This window comes from Castor canadensis, chromosome 12, assembly GCF_047511655.1.
Source record: "Castor canadensis chromosome 12, mCasCan1.hap1v2, whole genome shotgun sequence".
Lineage (NCBI taxonomy): Eukaryota > Metazoa > Chordata > Mammalia > Rodentia > Castoridae > Castor > Castor canadensis.
Window position 1 is genome coordinate 96,741,405 of NC_133397.1, and position 20,951 is coordinate 96,762,355.

Sequence of the window (20,951 nt, forward strand, 5' to 3'; positions counted from 1 at the left end):
GTTCTCGGAGTGCATCTTGGTGGCTATGAGGACTAGCTGGGTACAGAGAGAACCTGAGCATCCTCTGACACTCTCAGCCTCCCTCATTGTACCAGAGGCTCCTCATATGCACCCAGACTCGCATCAGTTCCTATAAATAGGGAAGGTATGTGTGACAGTGTCATGCCTGAGTGCATCAACATCGGTCCATAGATTGAACACAGGGGGACTGGGGAAACTTGTGGAACTGAATCATGTGTTGAGCTGGCCTTTGAGAACCAGTGTCAGAAGTATTGGGAGTAGCACCAGCTCTCACAGACCTGGATTTCTGGCCAAAATATATTTTTTTCTTTACTCAAAGGCTGATTGGAAGTATACTACTCTCCAAAGGTAGTATTTTTTAAAGCAGAGCTTTTTCCACATTTCTTATGTATTCTGGATTCCTTTAAGAAGTGGCAGAACTCTGTACTGGAGAATCTCCAAGGACTTTGCACACACACACATCACTGGAACACCCCCTGTGTGTTAGGAGAGCTTGTTTCTGGGTGGGAGAATTAGGATTCTTCCCCTTGTTTTCTTCTTCATACTTTTATACATTGCTTGATTTTTAAAAATGTTAGCAATAGGCTATTTTAAATAAAAACATTAAAATAATTATTCCAGATAAAAGGAATGACATTGATACACACACACACACACACACACACACACACACACACACACACACACACACTTTGATGACTGCTTTTCATCTAGACGTAAGAAGTGCCTGGAGAGCCTGTGCTCACAAATAGCTGTTTGGCCAGGACCCAGAGCCAGTGGTTCAGAGTAACCTTGCACTGGGCACATCTGATTCCTCATCTTCCTGCTGCCACTGCTCCTTAGAAGCCAGCCTCCATATCAGGGCATGATTTGTGAGTCACTTCATCATGAAATACCTTTTTTCCTAAAAATTGTGGTGAGATTCCTACTCTCACCCATGAAAAGAATCATTTGAGGCTGGTTTGGGGCTGGAGGAGCTAATCCCTCCAGCCCTGTGGGCCACATGGAACACGGATGTTCTCATTTCTCCTCAAACCCTAAAGAGTGCCTCGGTTGAAAGCATGACGCATACAGCTTGTGATTTATCGTGGGCTAGGTCTTCGAGCTGCCTCAGCCACAGATGTGGCTGGAAATTGACCTCAGAATAACATGTCCCTTCCACACCAATGCTCTATGAGCTCACTGAGGCCAATGCCCTCATTTCCTGAGGGTTTTGAAGAAAGCAGAGTCTGGGAGGAGGAGGAGGAGCTCATCTCTCTGGAACTGTGGAGACTGGCAGCAGCAATTGGACCCATCAAGTGTTTGGAAGGTGTATTCATTGGGCTCTGCTGGGCCGAGGTGCCTGGGGAGGCACATTTCTTGACCTCAGGGAGGCACCTCCTGGCTGGAAGGTGAGAGCAACACACACAGAGACACGCTTATCCCTGAAAGGCAGAGCAGACCATAGCCCTCTAAGACATGCATTTCTTTATACATGTTGCACAGACATTACATTTTCGATGTAATTATGGTATGAAAGTGATACTCCTTCTGCAGAAACCATACTTTAATGAGCATTAGCCATACAGTAGTGGTGGGTACCTACACAATCATTCTGTTTTTCACTATCAGTTTCAGTGTTCAATCAATCACATGAGATAGACAATGGGCCCTGTGCTAGATGACTTTGCCTCACTTTAGGCTTAAGGTAGGCTGTGCCAAGCTATGGTGCTGGGTAGCTTAGGTGATTTCAAGGCATTCAAGAAGCATTTGTATTTCTTTGTTTAAGGGCCAAAGCCATGAAGAGTAGCTGAGCCAGCCAGGCCCAGGTCAATGGGGAAGTGCCATGAAAAATTGTTTCATCTTTCCTGTTCTGATACCATACAGTAAGAGGTAGGGTATGTGTCACTCTTACTGCATGCCACCAGGACTCCAAGTTTGCACTTTGGATGTGACACAGAATGTTTGCCAACTTCTTTGCACTGCTGGACCTGCCCTTTGGTCTATCTGGGTCATTACTCCAGACAGACTGAGCTCCTCAGGACCCTGGAGATGGCAGCACACTAGAGATGGAAGTATAGGGTGCTTGTTGGGGAGAGTAAGGGATTAACACTGTGGGTAGAGGTGCAGTCAGGTCGCAGTACAGTCCCAACAAAGGTAGGGCTCTACAGAGTTGTCCTGGATTGGAGGCAGGGGCCCAGGTCTCTGAGTCTCCACATCAACCAAGTATTGGGTGTGGTTGCCACATGTAGGGGGTGTGTCCTTGGATGAGCAGGCTTCTTCCCCACAGGGCTGCTGCTGCTAGCTGGGAGACTCAGCTTCTGTCATGCATTGCCCAGCATCTGGCAGGACCAATGCCTGTCTTGTGGAGTCATCTGGCAGCACACCTACTCCATCCCATTTATTTCTTGGGCTTGTTCACCAGACTGATAACTCTCTACCCTTGGGGCTTCTCAGCTCCCTGAGGTTTCTCTATTCCTTGAATCTCTTTCCTCAGAGGCCTCTCATGGTGGCGAGGCTCTTCTTCCCTTTCTCCTAGCTATACCTCTTCAGTTACCTGATGGAAACTGTGTGTTGAGTCATCTCAGTGTCCACCTTCTGCATCTGAACTGGCCAGTGGAATCTAATTCCAAAGCCCACAATCCAGTACAGGTATGAGAGAGAATTTAACTTAATGGATGGTCACAAAGCTGATCTTCTGGTTATTTCTGTCACCTAAGCAGCTATATCCTAAATCAGTCAAGAATTCAATAAGAAGGCTGAGATGCTGTACATGATTATTGTACATGATTATTGATTAGAGAGTGAACTTCAGGAGCATCGAAAGGAATTCAAGACAAAGCACATCTTGAATGAAGGTGTTAGTCATATCCAAATTTAAATGTGAATTTGAAATTCATTGTCTGAAATACTACATACAATCCTGTATGGATACTGGCACACACGGGTAGTGGCAACATGGTTTATAGGAGAGAGTTCTGCACCAGGATGGGGTCTTGGGTAAGAGTCTTCACTAAGGTCTTCAAATTTTTCAACTGTAAAATGAGGGCATCTCTACCAGTTCGCAAGGGTCTCTTCAACCTATGACATGCAGTGAAAGTAATGGCAACACTAGCAGCACAAATGGATTACCTTATTACAACATGGTTATGTCCTGACTAATTCAGCAGTTATTATTGTCTTCCAGAGGCTGTTACAGTATTGAATGGAGTGTCAAGATGAGTAAGATGTAGACTGACCTCAAAGTTCTTAAGACAGTAGACAAATGGCCGTGAGGCAGGACAAAGAATATTTTCATAAAGAAGTACAAGCAAGAGGTTTATTTTTTCCCCTTGATGCTGTTGCTTTATTTTTTCATTAGTTTGTTTCAGGGAACATCAAAAGGGAGAAATCACATTGCTGGTTGGGCACACCGAAGACAGTTTCATGGATGAAGTGGCATTTGATAATGTCTTAAGAACCTGGGATAAAGGAGAGGGTTTCAAGTGTGGGCACAATGCAGGGAGAGGCCAAGATGGGGAGGTAAGAGGTGGTGCTGGGCAGTTTGTCTTCGGTTTGGTTGGGGTGAAGGGCAGGTTATGAAGCACAGGCTCTGCCATTTCCATTTAGTGCCCTCCTGTCCCCACCTGTGTTTTCTTAGGCCCCTGACTTAACCTATTTTCCTCTGCCCCATTTCCTCAGTGACCTTATTTAGCTGGCTGTCACTGGGAAGCCATCCATTTTCATGCATTTTATTTTGCTTCAGTCTTTTATTTGTTCGGAGATCTATCTATCTTTCTATCTATCTATCTATCTATCTATAAAAGAGAGCCTAGAATAGCAGTGTACATGGTTTTTGTGGCTTGCTTTTTCATTCCTTGTTGCCTTAATAATTGTTAAATGACATTTTTAATGGGTTCAAAGTATTCCATTTCATGGGTGAATCATAATTAAATCAATCAATTCTTTGATAGTTGACCCAATTTTCATATTATAAGTACTGTTGCAATTAATAGCCTTATGCCTATCTGATGATTTCCTTCTTATAAATTCTGAAAAGCAGAATTATAAAGTTAAAGGGCACAAGATTGTTAAGACCTTTAACTTAACTTTGTTAAGGTATGAGAATGATGCCCCTATGAAACCTGGAAATGAGTTTGGTTTGGCTTTAGGTAAGTACACAGTTTGGTTTGAAAACTGGGCATTCTTGGTACCACTCAAATTACTCCACATCATCCACCAGCTATGTGCAGAGTCATTTAGGTCTTCAGGTTCTGATACTTATCAGTCCATCTCAGGTAGCCATGAGCCACACAGGTATTGATACCTAGCCCAGAGCAGATTTCCCTCGATGCTTTCTGGTTGTCTGATTCGAATTTCCTTTGTAGATACTTGATTACAGGAAGTTCCTTCCATCAACTAAGCTATCTTCTTACATTGCCAGATTTGCTGAAAATCTTTGGTCTGTGATTCATTTTGTATTCTCCTTTGTCCTAGACTTTTTTGATTGGGCTCTCAACTTTGTGAGGCTTAGCAGAAAAGGTGATGGCTCTCTGCGACTGTGCATACGTGTTTTTCCTGGGCTTCATTTTCCTTCCATCCTTGCACCGCATCTCCATGGGATTCCCTGGTGGGCTCTAGGTGGTTGTTTTCCATTGGTGTCAGGACTCACAGCAAAGCCATGCTTTGCTGTTTTTTTCAGGCAGAGACGATCCCTTTGAACTCTCCCACAGAAGCCACAGGTCTTAGTCACTGGGTCAGGAAGTCACAGGCAGGGCAGGTGCTGCTGCTGGATTGAGTTCATCTGATCTACTCTGTTTTGATTTCTAATGACAGTCTTCTAACAGAGTAAAACAGTCCTGGCTTGCTTAGCACCCTAGACTGTTCTGGACAGTTGGTCAGGTTCTCCTGCCCTCCTAATTTCTTCACCCTCCCCCTGAGGGATCCTCAGGCTCCCTGCCTCTGATCTGCAGCCACACACCTGGATAAGTTTGGGCTAAGTGTGGAGAGTCCTTGGGTGCCTCCAACTGCAGTTAAGGCATAATTGCCTGGGCGTTACAAACCATTGATGTCCAAACCCCATCTGTCACCAGGTACCCAGGAAGGCTGGTGGAGGGAAAGTGCCTTATGATCCCTGCTTTTTAATGGATCTGAATTATTCCAAAGGAAGGGATATTTGTTTTTCCTTTTACTCCTCTAATTGATGCAGCTGTTGCCCAGCCTCATCTGCATTAAGCTAAATATTGTGTCTTTGTAACGTTTTTGATCTTCATTAATTATAGCTCAGGAAAGCTGACAAAGACAACCTGCCTCTTTAATATAAACAAGATTAATTGCACGGTTCCTGCAGAAAATGAACTACCAGCAGTTTAACAAAAAATGTTTGTCTTTAAGCAGCCTTTGGATAAAAAAAAAAAATGAAAACTGTTACAGGAAGTGCCAAAGCTGCCAAATTACTATGCCCGCAAGCCTCACCCTCATTATCAGACTAAACGAACGCACACACCCCTGCACTTTCATCCTGCTCCAGGCCCAAGGACAAGAAAGGCAGGATCGAAAAAAGGAGCCTTTATTCAAAGAAGTGTCTCTGAAGTCTGGAATGCACCCTGGTGTTTGAAGACAAGATTTATACCTGACACCTTTCCTTAAGCTCATTGTTGGGACTCGCCTGTTTTCAAATCAACCGCAGACGGGCTGCTGGAGGTGCTTCAGCTCCTAACGACCACATGATTTAAGATAAATATATAGGGATTGCTATCACTTTCATTAATAACCATGAGCTATTCCTTCTTTGAGCAGGAGGAAAATAAAACAGCAAATGCCCTCAGTGGGCTTCAGGTGGAGGACTTGCTCAGGACGGGGCAGAGGCAGAAAGCAGGGGCAGAGGGGGTAGCTGTAGGGACACCAGGACAGCTCATTTAGAAACTGCAAAGCCAAGAGACTAAATTCTGGATTTCAGTCCTCTGCAGAATGACTCCTGAGATACCCAATGGCCAGGAGACCTGAAAGCTCGGTAGTGAGGGTCTGGTTGTTCAGGATATTCAAGGCCACTTGGGAGGACTGACTGGGAGAATGGTCTGTCCAGGCTGGCTGGGAAAAGGCACAGAGCTAGGCAGAATGAAAACAGTTCACATTGCCTAGTTGTGCAATGCCACAAAAGTCCTCATGAAGTACCCTCCATTGCTGTGGTGGAGGCAACCAGAATGGGCACCCCTAAAGAACAGGATGCTGTGCTTACTCCCTAGGTCATACTTGGAAAATGGGCTGAAGACAGAGAAACATTTGTGCCAACACCAGCTCTCTGTGGCTTCCCATGAATTCCTGACTCTGAGAACATGCTGGAATAGTGCCTAATGGTGTATGTGCATGGGGAGTGCAATGTGTGTGTGTGTGTGTGGCAGTGGAGGGACGGTGATCCAGGCAAAGCCAAGCTTTGGTGAAGCTAACATGGCAATGCCAAATTTAGGATCATGGCTGATGGTACATTGTGGTCTGGGACTTGGGGACTTATGCAGCCTGGTAGGTGAAGAGATGACCTGGCCTTAGAGATTTGTTTTCCCAGAGAGTAAGATTCACAGAAGACAGTCAGACAGCCCAGTGTGAGTAAAGCAGGAGACACAATGGGCCAGATGCTTGGAGGTGAGGCACAGTGGAGAACAGCAGTGCCCTCAGCTAGCATTAGGTGAGTCCCAGGAGGTAGAGGGTGGGAGACACCAGCCTTAGCCTGAGAGATTAAAGCAGCATGTCCCTATGCAAACAGAGTCTGACCCATGGAGTTCTCCATGCTCTGACCCAATTTGGAGTCCTCTGGAATACTCCACTCTCCATGCTTTGTTTGATGTCCAAAGCCTGTGCCAAACTGTCTCAGATTTTCAGATTTCCAAGGGACCTGCTCCCCATGGTACCCACAAGGCTGAGAGGCAGTGTGGGCCCCACACATCTTTGGAGCCTCCAGCCAGGCCTAGGGTGCCCAGATTAGGGTGCACTCTGGGAACTGACTGTAGTCACCCAGCACATGGCTGCTGGAGACAGTGGGCCAGTCATGGGGGTCAGCCTTTCCCCAGGGTATACCTGCCAGGACCAAATGCAAAGGGCATTCAGCAGCATCTTGAGCAGTACTATCTGAAGCAATAAAGCTGTATCTTCTAGATACTGACTTCACCATTGGTCTGTCATTGCAGAAACAGGAGCCACGCATCACATATACACACATATCTAACTGAAATAAAACATCTACACTATCATGTGTCTATAATATCTTCTCTATTCTATCCACGTTACACAGTGTTGTGCCATTTCAAAAAGTGCTAGTCTTCCTCCACTCCTCCCAGGAGGGAGAGGCAGTCGACCACATGTACCATGCTGCCATTACTACCCTGGCTAACAAGCAGGGCCGAAGGCAGCACTAAGGTAGACATCCTGACAAGATGAGTACCAGGTAGCCGAGTACTGTAGACCTGGCTCAGTCTGGGTACCCTGGTGACCTGCAGCTTCTCCATTAGTTAGCCTATTGGAGCACTGTGCTCAGTGGTCCCCACAGTGCCAGCATGGTGTTTCTAGTACCGGATTTGACTCTCTCCTAGGAGACTGAACAAAAAAGGCACCCAATGCCTTAGGGTTTCTGTGGAGATTGGGTTGTGGCTTCCTCCAAAATACTAGATGTCAGAATTTCCCAAAATGAGGTCACATGTATGAGTATTACCTAGGACTTCTGGAATCATTTGGGGCGTGAGAAATCAGGATGGAGCACACACCTGACTCTACACCCTACCAGCAAACAGAAACAAAGACAGCAACCCGTCACTCTGACTCAGTCACTGCTGACATTTTCCCATTGTTTCCTACTTTCCTAATTATACAAAGTTTTCAGATATGTAAAAGTATAAAGAAGAAATCTAAAACTCACTGCTAGTCCTACCATCCAGACACATTACTGACATATTTTCTTTTGTATGTACATGTAGACACATATGTATAGTATGCATATAATTGAGAAACATAGTATACATGATTTTGTATCCTTTTCACTTAATGAACAACTTCCTTTGTCATGTTCTTCAGGAACATTGCTCTATGGTGTTCCACCACATGGATCACCATGGATATTTAATCCGACCCTCCTCCAAGATGGCATATTTAAGTTTATTCTTATTGCCTTCACTATTATAATTAATGTCACAGTACGTGGAAATCACATAGTGTAAGGAATTCCATTTATTTTATCAGAATAGAGTCCCAGTAGTGGAATTGTTGGGTCAAGGTCACGTGTATGAACGCCCACAGTCGGAACTGCACATAGATGCTGATGGGCTCCTCCCAGTCAGCACCGGGCAGATCCTGTGTAATCTACTGCTGTGGAGCTCTGGGGGCCCTGACTGGATTTTGCAGGTCCAGAGAAAAGAATTAGCAAGATGTGTAATGAAAGAACAAAGAAACAGTTTCAAGAGAGGGAATACGTCTAGACCTTTCTCTCCTAAATACTTAGGAAGGCCATCTCATTGAAAGAGATGACCTTGGCCCAGACTGGCCACCCTGGATCTGTCAGGAGTATCAGTGTCCCACCCACAGTAAGGCCAGAGGGGATGAGTCAGGACAGCTCTGGGCCCTGATTCTTCCTGGCTGCCAGCCTGCCTCACCTCCTCCTGCTCCTCCCCAGAGGGAAGTGGAATTACTGGGTCCTGGTTCCTACAAAACCTGTAGCTCAGTTGCCTGGGAACCTACCTGGGAGAGGGGTCTGCATCCTCTTTCTAGATGCTAGATCCCTAACACCAGAATTCCTTTTGTGGTTGGGGTGTGCACTGGGAATACTTGGAGCAGAAGGAACACAGTGACGGACAAGTCAAATTCTTTATGCATCTGTCATTATCACCACACCAATTAGCAACAAAAGTCTGAGGAACAAACATCAGATTTACGTGTCAAAAGTAGAAATGCCTTTTTGGTTATGAGAGTCTGAAAAATACAGATATTTATATCAAATAAGTACTCATAGAAAAGTGTTATAATTTCTTTTCTAAAGATCTGTGGTCAAAATGAGCTTGTTCTCATGTGAGGGGCCTTGGGCCCAGTTCTGGCTTGCGTGGGTGGGGAGAAGTCTGAGGGTTTCTTGGATGAGGTAAGGAGTGACCAGGCCTACGAGTGGACCTTTTAATGGCCCATGGGACTACTGCTTCATGCTAACAGTCCTCGTGCTGGAAATAAGCGGTGAGTCCACGGCAGTGTGAATGGGCCAACTCATTTTTCCAAGTTAATATTTGTAAGAAAACTCCAGCTGGGTTCAGAGACGCCAAAGGGAGGATGTGCAGCTGTAAGACAGTCATGTATTACTTCTCCCAGCACCTCTCCCAGAATCTAAAAGTTTGGATAAAATCCTGGAGATTTTCTCTCTGTGTAAATCATGGAGGGAAATTTGCAGATATCGGGTGGGAATGTAAACCGTGTCAGGGGCCCCCATGTGGGAACCTTCTGGCAACACTCCCCTCCCACCTTTCCTTCTAGTTTGCCACATCATGGCAATGCACTGCATATGGCAGTGAGTGCTTGGTTTCCCCAGGGTGCTTCAATATATTGACCATAGTCTGTTCTCAGGAAAATCTCATGACATTGGGTAGGTTTTGCTATATGTGTCTCATAGATGAAGAACTTGCAGACAGGGCTGGGGTGTGGATTGGGGTCCAGTGATTGCCCTAGCACACACAAAACCCACAACCAGTAAGTGATGAAAAGGGAACCTAAACCAAGGCCAGCATTTGCCTGTATGACATTATCACACACACACTTCTCAGGGCCACACATAGTACTAGGCTGTCCAAGATACTTATCAGAGTGATCCTGGATTAAAAGCACAAATCCAAAGATCCTCCCTCTTCAATGGTTTCATTAAAGATCTACAAACAAGAGCTCTAGGGACAATCCTAGTGTTGCTGTAGGATAATGAAAGAACCAACCAGAGGTGCTAGGGAAGCTTTGCCCACTGTCAGTGCTAGTCTTATTTGCTAGTGATTTTGGCAGCAGCGATCAACTGAACACAACAAAATCCTGTGCTCTGAATGTCAGTGAAGGCCACTCACTGTCACTGTATGCTGCATGTCCAGGCACTTCAGAGGTTGAAAGCCCGTGGCAACTGGCACCCCTCCCTTACATCACTGAACAGTGCACACAAGTTCAACAATAGACGCACTTGCCAGTTTGGGGAAGCAGCTTTATGAAGTTTTGTTATTTGGTCTTACTTGAAATTCTGTGTCAAATGTAAAATGGCTACTGTAAGCAAAAAAAATCATAAACCCAAATTTAGTAACATGGAAGTTCACAGGAGCTGTAAGAAAAAATCCAATTTCCTTTTTTTGGGGGGCGGGGTACTGGGGTTTGAACTGAAGGCCTCATGCTTGCTAGACAGGCTCTCTACCACTTGAGCCACTCTGCCAGCCCTCCAATTTTCTTTTAAAGAGCCTTCAAAATCTGTTTGTAGATGCCTTTAGCAGGTGTTCCAAAATTTAATGAGATTCTAATTTTAACAACTGCAAAATAATTTTTTTAAATATAACTTTTCCTTTGAGGTCACTGCAATCATGACAGACATCTCAGAGCGGTCCCCTGTCCCCATCACCCAGCTCTGCCCAGTGGGTTCATGCTGTAAAATCATGTGATAGTACCATAGGATCCAGTGAGGACAACAGGACCATAGGACTGGTAAGGACATCAATAAGTCATGATGGAAACCAGTTACCACAGATGTTTCAGAAATGTCCTTTTTATAAAACTTATAGTCTGTGAGAATTACGAGCCCTTTCAGCAGAAGAATGACCCTGAGGACTCTCAGAGTAGAGCACCTGCAGGATGTTGTGGCCAATGTGGGGTGATTCCTAGGGAGAACCTGGCCCATTTGCTTACAACAGAGGGGGTCCCCTCTCTCTATCCTTCTCTTAAAAACAGGAGCAGGAGGAGAAAAGTGAAAGCCCGCATGTGTGAAAGCAGATAAGAAATGAACTAGGAGGTGAGTAAAGCCCAGTCCCAGGTCAGCTCCAGCCCCAGCCTAGCTAGGATGCAACCCGGTTCCAGCTCAGCCCAGCCCCAGCCCCAGCCAAGAGTACCACTTCTCAGATGGTTCTCTGCTACAACTCAGTGCAGGACTGCTATGAGCACTTGAATTGAGGCTAGTGTGAGGGAGGCACTGAGCTCCTCTTGTTAATTACTTTTAATCAGTTTAAATTTAAACAGGCACATGTAGCAGGTGGCTAACTCAACAAACAGCTCAGAAGGTGGTCTTTCAGATTCCTCCCACCTCTTAAGTGTTCTAATTTAAAACATCTAGGACTTGGAGGTGTGGCTCAAGCAGTAGAGCACCTGCTTTGCAAAGCCCAAAGCCTTGAGATTCAAACCCCATTCCCACCCAAAATAATAAAACAAAAAAACAACCAAAAAATGTAGGTTCTCTCAATTTACTCCTGGGGAAACTGAGGCATGGGTCGATCCAGGACTTTCCTGAGGACCTACTGCTGCACCTGTGCTGGAGCTAGAATCAGATCAGGTTGTCTGCTTCTAGATCAAATCACTGTCCTTGTCCTTCACACAAAACTCGACAAACTGTGCACCATGACAAAAACCACACTTAATAACAACAGCACACTGGAATAAGGAACAACTCATTTCCCCTAATTGAAGTAAATCCTATAAAATTGAACTCGACATTAAACATTTTTAGTAACTTAAAGCTTTATCTTCAATAACACAATCTGCCTATCTTATGAGAATTTTTCATTTACTATTCCCCCATTTAAAAAATTGTGTTGCCAAGTTAGAAAGTGCATGTGTATGTGAGTGTGTGGATGAGGGTGGTGCTGCTTTCTCCTGAGTCCCCAAGTGTCGTAGCTGTTCTTTTAATGATAATGAGCATCCCACTTGCCTTTAGACCTAGCAAGAGAAACTAATTGCAAACAAGGTTCTTAAGAGACTTTCACCTCTTCCTGAGCCCCCCAGTCTTCAAGGGGGATTAGGTTTTTTCCTCTTACCTTTGGGCGTTTGTGTGCTTCTTGGACTCCTGTTTTAGGGACTGCTGTGGAGCAGAGACTGGGAGCAGAAGCTGGTTATTTGTGTTTGATGCTGGGGAGGTGTGGCTGCTCAATGCTTTGGCAGGGGAAGAGAGGGAGGCCAAGGTTTTATCACATCACAGAGGAAACTCAAGATGGAGGCCTTTCATGTCCACAGCCCCCTCCCCCTTGGATTCATTCTCCCTCCACTGTTTCCTTCTATACCCCTTCACCCTCTAGGCAAAGATGCATTTCCTGAAAACTGGAAAAACCAGGTTCTATCAACCTCAAATGAGTGCTAATTAAATTCAGTTATAAAATTCAGGGCCAATTCCCTTATCTGTGAGTGACACCTTACACTTTTCCAACTGGAGCTCTTAATATGTACCATGAAAACATTTGACATCACCATATCCTTGGATCTCATGCCTTTTATGGCCTCACTTCTGATAAGAAAGCCATTAGCACATCAAGGTGTTTTGATCAGTCTAACTTTGAAGCCATCCTCTCATCTTCAACACCTCCCGCCCCTGCCATCCCATATATTAAATTTCAAGAACTCAAAGATTTTAGCCAAGTTCTGCCTTTGTTACTTATAATACTAAGACAGATGCCCTCCTGGACTTAAGATGTTTGAGGTATGCCTTCAGTAGAAAGTGCATTTGAATTTGGATCTTTTCCTGGGTTAGTGATATATAGTCCAATGCTGGGAGAGGACAGGAGCCATAGTGCCCAGTAAGTGCCCAGTCAGTCCCGTGGTCCCAGGGGAAACAACTACACTCTCCTATCATGTGCTGTGCTGCTGGGCTAGGATGTGTGTGTGGTAAGTTAGGCGGATTCAGTGCACTTTTGACTTAGGATATTTTCAACTTTTGGGTTTATCAGGATGTAACCACACCATTAGCAGAGGAGCAGCTGCACTTTTTAATCAGATAATCTTTACAATGAACACAAGGACTTTGGATGAAGGAGTTAGCTTTTACTAATCTAAGACTGGCATGAAGTCACTTCAGAGCTTAAGAAGTACAATGGCATTGGAAGCCCAGCTTAGGTTGAACCCCTTTGGGATGACTTCTCCCAGTTACTGGAAACTCTTTTATGCAAAGTCTCACTGGGCCCCAGTGCAGTTAAGTTAAGTAGGGTCAGAGAATGTAGCCTTGGTCTTGGCCACCCAATGTGCTCCTTCCACAAGACCATGCTGAAAGCCCACCAGGAAGAAGTTGCATACTTGTTACTGCTGGTGTTCTGGACATCAGGAATAAAGGAGCCAAAAAGGAACCAGTTCTAACACCCTGGCCACTACAGTTTGTGACAAGCTTTCTGAGATGAGCTTTAGCAGTGTTGACTCTACCTGTGGAGGAAGAGTTGCCAGTCCTCTGTGTTCTGTGCCAGGGTCTACACAGGAGATCAGAGCTGGCCCTGGGAGAGTCTGCAAGTGGAGGGAGGACCAGCCTCCTTGGATGGATGGACACTGATTGCATGTGAACCACTGTCCTTGGCTAATCAGCCAAACAGGACCAACAACTCCACGAACATGGTAATCAAAGCAAAGACAAGATTAGTGGGGGGCCCGTCACCAGGTTTGCCCCACCCAAAAGAACAGCCAATCTTGTGCTTTAGAGATCAGGTCCCTGTGATAATCAGTTGTGGGTTTATATTTCACAGGGAAAGGCAGAAAAAAGAGTATCAAAGGCTACAATTTTTCTTTACTTCAATAGTTCGTGTTCACCCGGAGGCTGCAGTGAGCGTACAGTCAAAAGGAGTTGAGGAAGGGGAGGCTTGTGTTCAGTCAGTGTTCTCGGCTTCCTCACTGATCTTCTATCCTTTTTTTTTTTTTTTTATTATCAAAGAGGTTTAAAACAGTCCTGTGTGCAACAAGTGACTTCCTGATTTTTCTGCCTAAATGAGGTGGCTATAAAACTTGAAAAGAATTGGGGCTGTGCATCACAGAAGAATGTGTCTTTGTAGAAAAATTTAAGGTGAATTTGATCCTTTAATTGCTTTAATTTTACTTCATAGTTCAGTTTCTATCTCCCTTCTCTCTCAAAGCTTCCAATAACCCAATCTATTTGGTAAAACTCCATGGAGGATTTGTTTGTTTGAGGGTTTCATAGGTGGACATTTTTAAAAAGTTAAGTAAGACCCCACCAAAATAACTGTCTCTTCATGTAACAATGTTACTGAGAGCAGTGACTTCACAGAGACAAAAGGTGGAAAAGCCTAGAGATTAGCTACTCTAAGACCTGTCAAATCCAGCTTTGTGGAGACAACAGCCTGCGCACAGAGGAATAGAGCTGTGCTGCAGAGAAGGGAGCCCCACATGGGAGAGACAATGCAGACTGATGGGAGGGGGAGGACTGTTCCTGGAACCCCTCTGTCTCGGGCATTAGAATGGTGAGTGCCTGCTGTGGCGCTGTCACTGATATCACCTTAGGGAAAACTATTCTCTGTTCACATGAGCTGCCCAGCAGCACCTGAGAGCCTGCGGGAAGTACAGAATCTAGATGGGCTGCAGACCCTCTCCATCAAAATCTGCATTTCAATTGATTCCTAGGTGGCACAGATACATAATAAAACTTGGGATGGTTTCAAGCACAGTCCCCCAAGCCTTTTTAAATTTTCTGATTTATTTTTCTGATTGTGCATACCTAATAGCACACAAAAATATTTTTAAGTAAACATTATATCCAATGGCCTATTAAATACTTGCATTACTATATGACATACCTTACAAATGTACACAAATAAGCACAGTAAAAAGCATGAGGTTATGATGAAATAAGCAGTGATACTTATTAATGATGCTTTGCAAACTGGGTCTGGAGTATCTCGCGCTCATGATGAGGATGTCTCTTCTTTGCAGTCTTATGATGAGCCACACAGAGCCCGGAAAGACCCAAGGGCTGGTGGGGAGTTGAACTGGATGTGTCCACTAAGTGTTCTCTGAAGGGGAGTCAAGGATCTGGGGCTGAGGGTCTGTCTGGCCCGGCATCTTGTTTTTGGTACTGGGGTTTAAACTCAGTGCCTACACCCTAAGCCACTCCACCAGCCCTTCAGCCCTTTCTGTGAGGTTTTTTTTTTTTTTTTTTTTTTTTTGAGATAGGGTCTCCTGAATATTTCCCTGGGTTGGTTTTGATCTGTGATCCACCTGATTTCTGCCTCCTGAGTAGCTAGGATTACAGGTGTGGGCCACCTGGCAATCTGGTATCTTCTGATAAGAGGCATGACATTTCTTTTCCTTCTTCCATCTTCTTCCATACCACTGTGTGCACAGAATCTGTCATTTTTACTTGGAGCCACCTTGGGCTGAAGTTTGCTACTGATTCGAAAAGACATGCAGCATTTGGAAATCAGCCAAGTAACAAGGCTCCCCGGGTCCTAGGTCAGCCTGGGATGATCTAATCTCCAGGGGACGTACTTGGCTGTGGCTTTATTACGTACTGTTTATTGGGCCAAAGCACAGCAACTGTGGAATTACATGTTAGCTTGCAGACTTTGCTCTCATAAAAAAGACAACCCCAAAGATTATTATAACTTCATTGTGCTATAGGATCTTCAGCAAGGTTGTTCTTCTAACATTCTATTAAATATAAATACTAGTCCCTGAGATGCTCTAGGAAGCAATTTGGTCACTTCATGTGTTCCCTCATTAAATCTCAGACAAAGTAATAAATCCAACACACACTTAAGTCCTTGAACCCTGAATTTGATGAGGTCTAAGGAAGAAGGCACCTGTGATATCTGGCTGCCTGTTTCTCCAGTGACTGGGTCCTGGCTTTAGGAAACAAGGCAATGAGCAGAACAAAGCTTTTTTGGTTTCTGAGTCAAAGAGAATGTACAAACATCACATAAGCTCAGAGCTGTCTCTTTTTTTGCATCCCTACTTGCCTTTTTTTTATTTTCTAGATATGCAGCTGGACTCTGTCTTTCTAAGACCTTAAGACCTCACTTGAAAATTACCCATTTCCTGCATGGTCTTGTTTTGGCAACTATTTATGTGGCCCACAGATGTGATGGCTGATGACAGAATGACAGACTGCTGTATCTCCAGTGAGACAAGAGCAGTTAGTGACTTCAATGTCTCATGAATTTGTCACGTGTTTATGGAGCCAAACACCAGAGACATATAGGTTGTGCCTAAGGATCCAGTGGGGGGTGTCAGCACAGAAGAGACAATTGTCACTTTGAAATATGGTGATTCCATTTCAACTTATTTCTCAAACCAGTTTTTCATTGAGTACAGGAATTTTACAGGAATCATTTAAAGAAAAGATATTTATTGAGTGCCTATTAAATGCACAGCACTATTTCAGTACTGAAGGAAATTCAAAAGATGATGATGAGTAAGCCCCTATCACTGTACCAGGAGCCCCAGGGTCTGGTTGAAAGGTCAGACACAGGTTTAAAAAAACCCCAAAAAACAAAAAATGCCTGAAAAACGATGCTAGGAGCAAAGAGCATACCAGAGCAAAGTCATACAGGGTCCCAAGAAGGTAGATAGAGCAACAGGCACAGATGGTGTCAAGAAGAATCTAGAGTTTGACAGTGACAGAAAAGTGCAACTCTTATGGAGGGGCTAGTGTCCCAACAAAGGCTCAAGTCAAATCTGAGCCTTGGCTATTGGGCAATGGGATGTGTGTAACTCAGAAGATTTGTGAACCCTATGGAAGAGGAGGGATGGGTGGGGGGTGTGGACCGCCTCTTGCAGGACTCTCGTGCTCAAACCTCTGCCTAGATACTGTCACAGCAGGAACCCTGAGTCAGAACCCACATTTTAACAGGGCCACCGGTGGAGTGCAGAGACTTTGTACAAGATTCTTCTCCACCCTCCCCATCCCCTGTACTGGGGAGTTTGAACTCAGGGCTTTGCACTTGTGAGGTAGATGCTCTACTGCTTGAGCCACACCTCTAGCCCTGCACAAGCATCTTTAGGATGTGAGGAGCCAGAGGGTATGTGGAATCAATGATGAGATAAAGGACCTATCTCAGGACTATTTGTCTGTGGACAGTGTATAAAGTGGGAGTGGAGAGAATCCAGGAGTCAGAAGTTCAACAAGGAGCCTTGTTTCTGTGGTTAAAATAGAAGATGACAGGGACCCTGACACCACTCTAGGTATCCTGAGGTAAAGGTAGGGCAGGACTCAAACTCGAGGAACTCTAGGACAGGCCTTGGGAGCCAGAGGTGGATGAGAGGTGTGTGGGAACATAGTGGCTTCTCACAACCTGGGGCCTGGGGTCTAGATAAGTTGAAAAGGAAAGACAGTGACCAGGGTAGGGCCAGGAGTCACTGAGACCTGGAATTCTGAGACACCTACAATTCCTTCCTGCTCAGGGGTCAGGAATGGCCCCAAGGAGAAAGCAGAAAATTCATAATGGGGAAAAAGAAAAAAGGATGATTACTTCCAGCTTTCATGAAAATAAATTTTACTAGAATTTCCATAAGCCTGGAATTTTACACCATGAAAAAAAGATCAGAAAATGCTTTATTTTGTTAGTGGCACCAATAAAAGCAGACTCACTAAACAATGTTTAATCTGGAAAACGGACTACAGGCCTAAACAAATGGGAATGATAGATTTGCTAATTCTTTTCTTTCCCTGTGGAAATAACTATTCAGCAAAAATAAATAAATAAATAAATAAATAAATAAATAAATAAATAAAAAGCTAATTTGTGAAAGATTTCAAAGATCAGAGTGGAACCTGAACTTTTTACCACTCCTGCTGTGGGGGTGGGGGGCAGTGCAAGATAATGCTGGCCAGCAGTGTGGGGGGTGGTGCACTTGTAACAGGGACAGTCAGGTTCATGGTTACTGGGGTCTCCCTTACCCTAAGCCTACTCTCTGGGTTGCTGGTTGCATTTTCATGCTTTATTTTTCTTCCCCAGCTGGATTCTTTGCTCTTATAGCATGCAAATTGCCTTTGTATTTCTGCACCTTTCTGCCAGCATCTAGAAATTTGTTCTTCAAGGTGCTTGGTCTTAGAAGCATTTGGACTCAGAAGCACTATCTCGGAATTTATTAGAAATGCTAACTTTCAGGCCTCATTCACACCTGCCGTTATCAAAATCTGCATTTTAGCAAGAGCCCTAATTTATCTCTGAGCACATCCAAGTTGGAGGTTAAGGCTCACAGCCCCATCTGCACACTAGAATCACTTGAGGACTTTTTAAAGACTTTAAGGGACTGGTGTTCTACTTTGGATCAATTAAAGCTGGATATGGTACCAAGGACCAAGTACCAAGAAGGAGCCCCTTGGAGATCCTGTCAGTTCTCTCATTTTACAGAAGAAGAAACGGAGGTCCAGAAATTGGAAATTATTTGCCCAAAGTCACACAGAATTTACAGAGGAGCTGTGTGAGAAGTCAGGTGCAATTGTTTAAAATAAGACCACAAATTCTTTGACACTGCCTTCAAAAAGTACAGCTTAATTCCTCCCCCTGTGAATGTGGCTGGATTTTAGTGACTTGCTTCTAACAAACAGAGAAAGGCAGAAGGGAGATGGAGTCACAGAAGGCAACCTGCAAGTCCTTTTCTTCCTCACCCTCATTTAGCTGTCATGTCATAGGGACACTCAGGCAGGCCTACACAGTGAGGAGCCAGGGCTTCCGGCCGACTGCCATGCGTGTATGCTTTCCTGGCTGTGGATCTCCAGCCTTAGCCCAGTCTTCAGATGACACAGCCCATGGACTGCAACATCTAGAGGGGCCTGAGCCAGAACCACCAGCCAAGCCACTCCCTGATTCCTGACCCTATGAAATAGCTCCCAAAGCCTATGAAATAGTCACAGTTGTCTTAAGCTCTACATGTTGGGGCCATTTATCACACAGCCACAGATGACTAATACACCTTTCAGTCCTTGCTATTTCACCACACCCTCGTAGGAGAGACATCTACATGGCAACCACTATGGGTCACAGAATTTCAATAGACATGCTGGTCTCAGTCCTTGAGAAGCTGAGGATTTAAACAGTGACAATGAAATCAAAACACAGGGGCAGGCACGAGTGCAGCATGGGGCTCAGCCCAAGCCCAACACTGTCACACTGTGGTCCCCACTCCTTGCTTAGGCCTGCAGGTGTCCCCTCACCCCTTCTGGCTGGCTTCCATGCCAACATTCCAGCCACTGCCCTCTGCAACCCTTCCCAACTGTGGGACAGCTGGGGCAGAGCTGGCTGAGGCTAAAGTGGGCTGAGGCAGCCTGGGAGAGGGACTGAATACGACCTCAGGTCAGGGGCAGAATGCCTTGCCCATGCACCAAGCACTGGCAAAACCATTATCTGAGCAGGCTGATGGATTTACTCCATCTGCTTGTGGTGTGATTGCACTAAAGTGAGAACTTGATTAAGTTTTCAACAAACAAAACAAACAAACAAGGGCCCATGGTTCAGAAAATAGATACCGAGACTCTGAGGGGAGAGACTGGTGGGCCTCCTGCAGGTGTTCCATCTTGTGTCTTTTTCTCTATCCTTATTCTGCCCTCCTTTGCCTTCCTGACTTTTCTTCTAGAGCTTTCTAAGCTGGGCATGCCCAGAACAAGGCAGCCTATATTCCAAGTCCTAAATATTTCCTATGAGGATGTCTGTCCTATTAGGTGTTTATGATGTCACCTCCCTGCATCTTGTGAAAAAAGGGAATTAGAAATCAAGTAGTTCCTTCCAGGGGCTCCCTCAACCTGTGCCTCCAAGGGCCTGAACTCTGGCTTTGCTGAAGCAATCCCCACTTGCAAGCATGGCTCCTAGCACTATCCATGCCTTCTTCCCCATGCCGGCCATGGTGTTGGGGAGACAACTAAGGATGCTCTTTCTGGGGGGTAGTATGATGGAGAGTGCGTGCCAAACAATGACCACTACTAGTTTGGAGTTCTATACTGACTACAAGGTCCAGAAATCGTTTTGTTGGAGTCATAAGCTTGGCTTTTGTCTCCTGGTAAGAACACACCTTCAGAATTCTTGAAGGCCTTTATCATCAGGCTTTTTGGGGGTGTCCTGTTTGCCTTTGGTTATAAATAACTCCCAACTTTTTCTGGGATTCAAGGTCAGGGTCATAGGCCATTTTCAACACAAAGTTCTTACCCATTACCAACAGAGCTGGCAGTGATAAGAAACCTCTTTTTTCACAAAAGATTCGACATTCCACCTCTAGGAGGAGACTCACCTCTTCATTTATGGTCCAAACAGTAATAACAAGAAAAAGAAAAGGTGACACATATTGATTGAGGGTTCCATGTTAGACACTCTGGTGCCCTTTTTATGAATCTTATTGTTATTCTTACTGTTAGGTCCCTGGCATTCTTGGGGTGGGTAGAAGGTCCAGAGGCTAGCACCGAAACCAGACCCCCTGCTTCTGACCTGACCACTTGCTTCTCCCTTGCTTGTTTCCCTGCCTGATTGTTTCTCGGCTTGCAAAACACCTCAGGAACTTCCAGTTACTCAACCAGCCAGGCATGTTGACCTGTTCCATCTGGTGATTGCAGATAATCAGAGACCAGAGACTCTCTCCCTCCCCCATGGCTTGGCCCCTCCTATAAAGCCCACTACTACCCAATTCAGCCAAGCTGCTTCACTCTGAACTTGAGAGTGACAGCCCTGCAGTCTGGTTCCTAATACATCTTTCTTTTCCACGCGTGGCGTGGTCTTTCTTCGGCAGTTCCTTACACTTACAGCATGAAAAGTAGATGTTATTCCTGTTTTACAGATGAAGATATTGAGACCACAGGAATAAAGCCTTGACCTAGGTAGGAAGTGGCAACTGGAGTCTAACTCTGTCCAAGCTGCCCCACCAAAAGCACACAGAAGCCCATACTGGGCTTGGGCCCTTCTGAGGCTTGAAGCTCTGGTGGAGATCAGGACCCAGAGGCACCAGGACAAGATCAGGACCACCATCAGGCAACTGTTTCATGGGCTCCCTCAGTAAGCATTTCTTTATACCAGGCCTGGAGAATCATG

The 20,951-nt window shown here is 45.1% G+C and overlaps 1 protein-coding gene and 1 pseudogene across 3 annotated transcripts in view; one reads left to right on the forward strand and one right to left on the reverse strand.

The window, feature by feature from the left end:
- Edar (ectodysplasin A receptor) overlaps nucleotides 1-20,951 on the reverse strand; it is a 77,586-nt gene that overhangs the window by 45,872 nt on the left and 10,763 nt on the right. Inside the window, exon 1 of one of the 3 annotated variants that reach the window (XM_074050558.1) lies at nucleotides 11,988-12,520. The exons of the other annotated variants lie outside the window; for them this stretch is intronic. The gene's annotated coding sequence lies outside the window, so the exon portion shown is untranslated. Of the gene's footprint in view, nucleotides 1-11,987; nucleotides 12,521-20,951 lie in introns of those variants that run through there. 3 annotated transcript variants of the gene reach the window in all.
- LOC141414899 (Golgi apparatus membrane protein TVP23 homolog B pseudogene) overlaps nucleotides 1-20,951 on the forward strand; it is a 109,029-nt pseudogene that overhangs the window by 23,012 nt on the left and 65,066 nt on the right.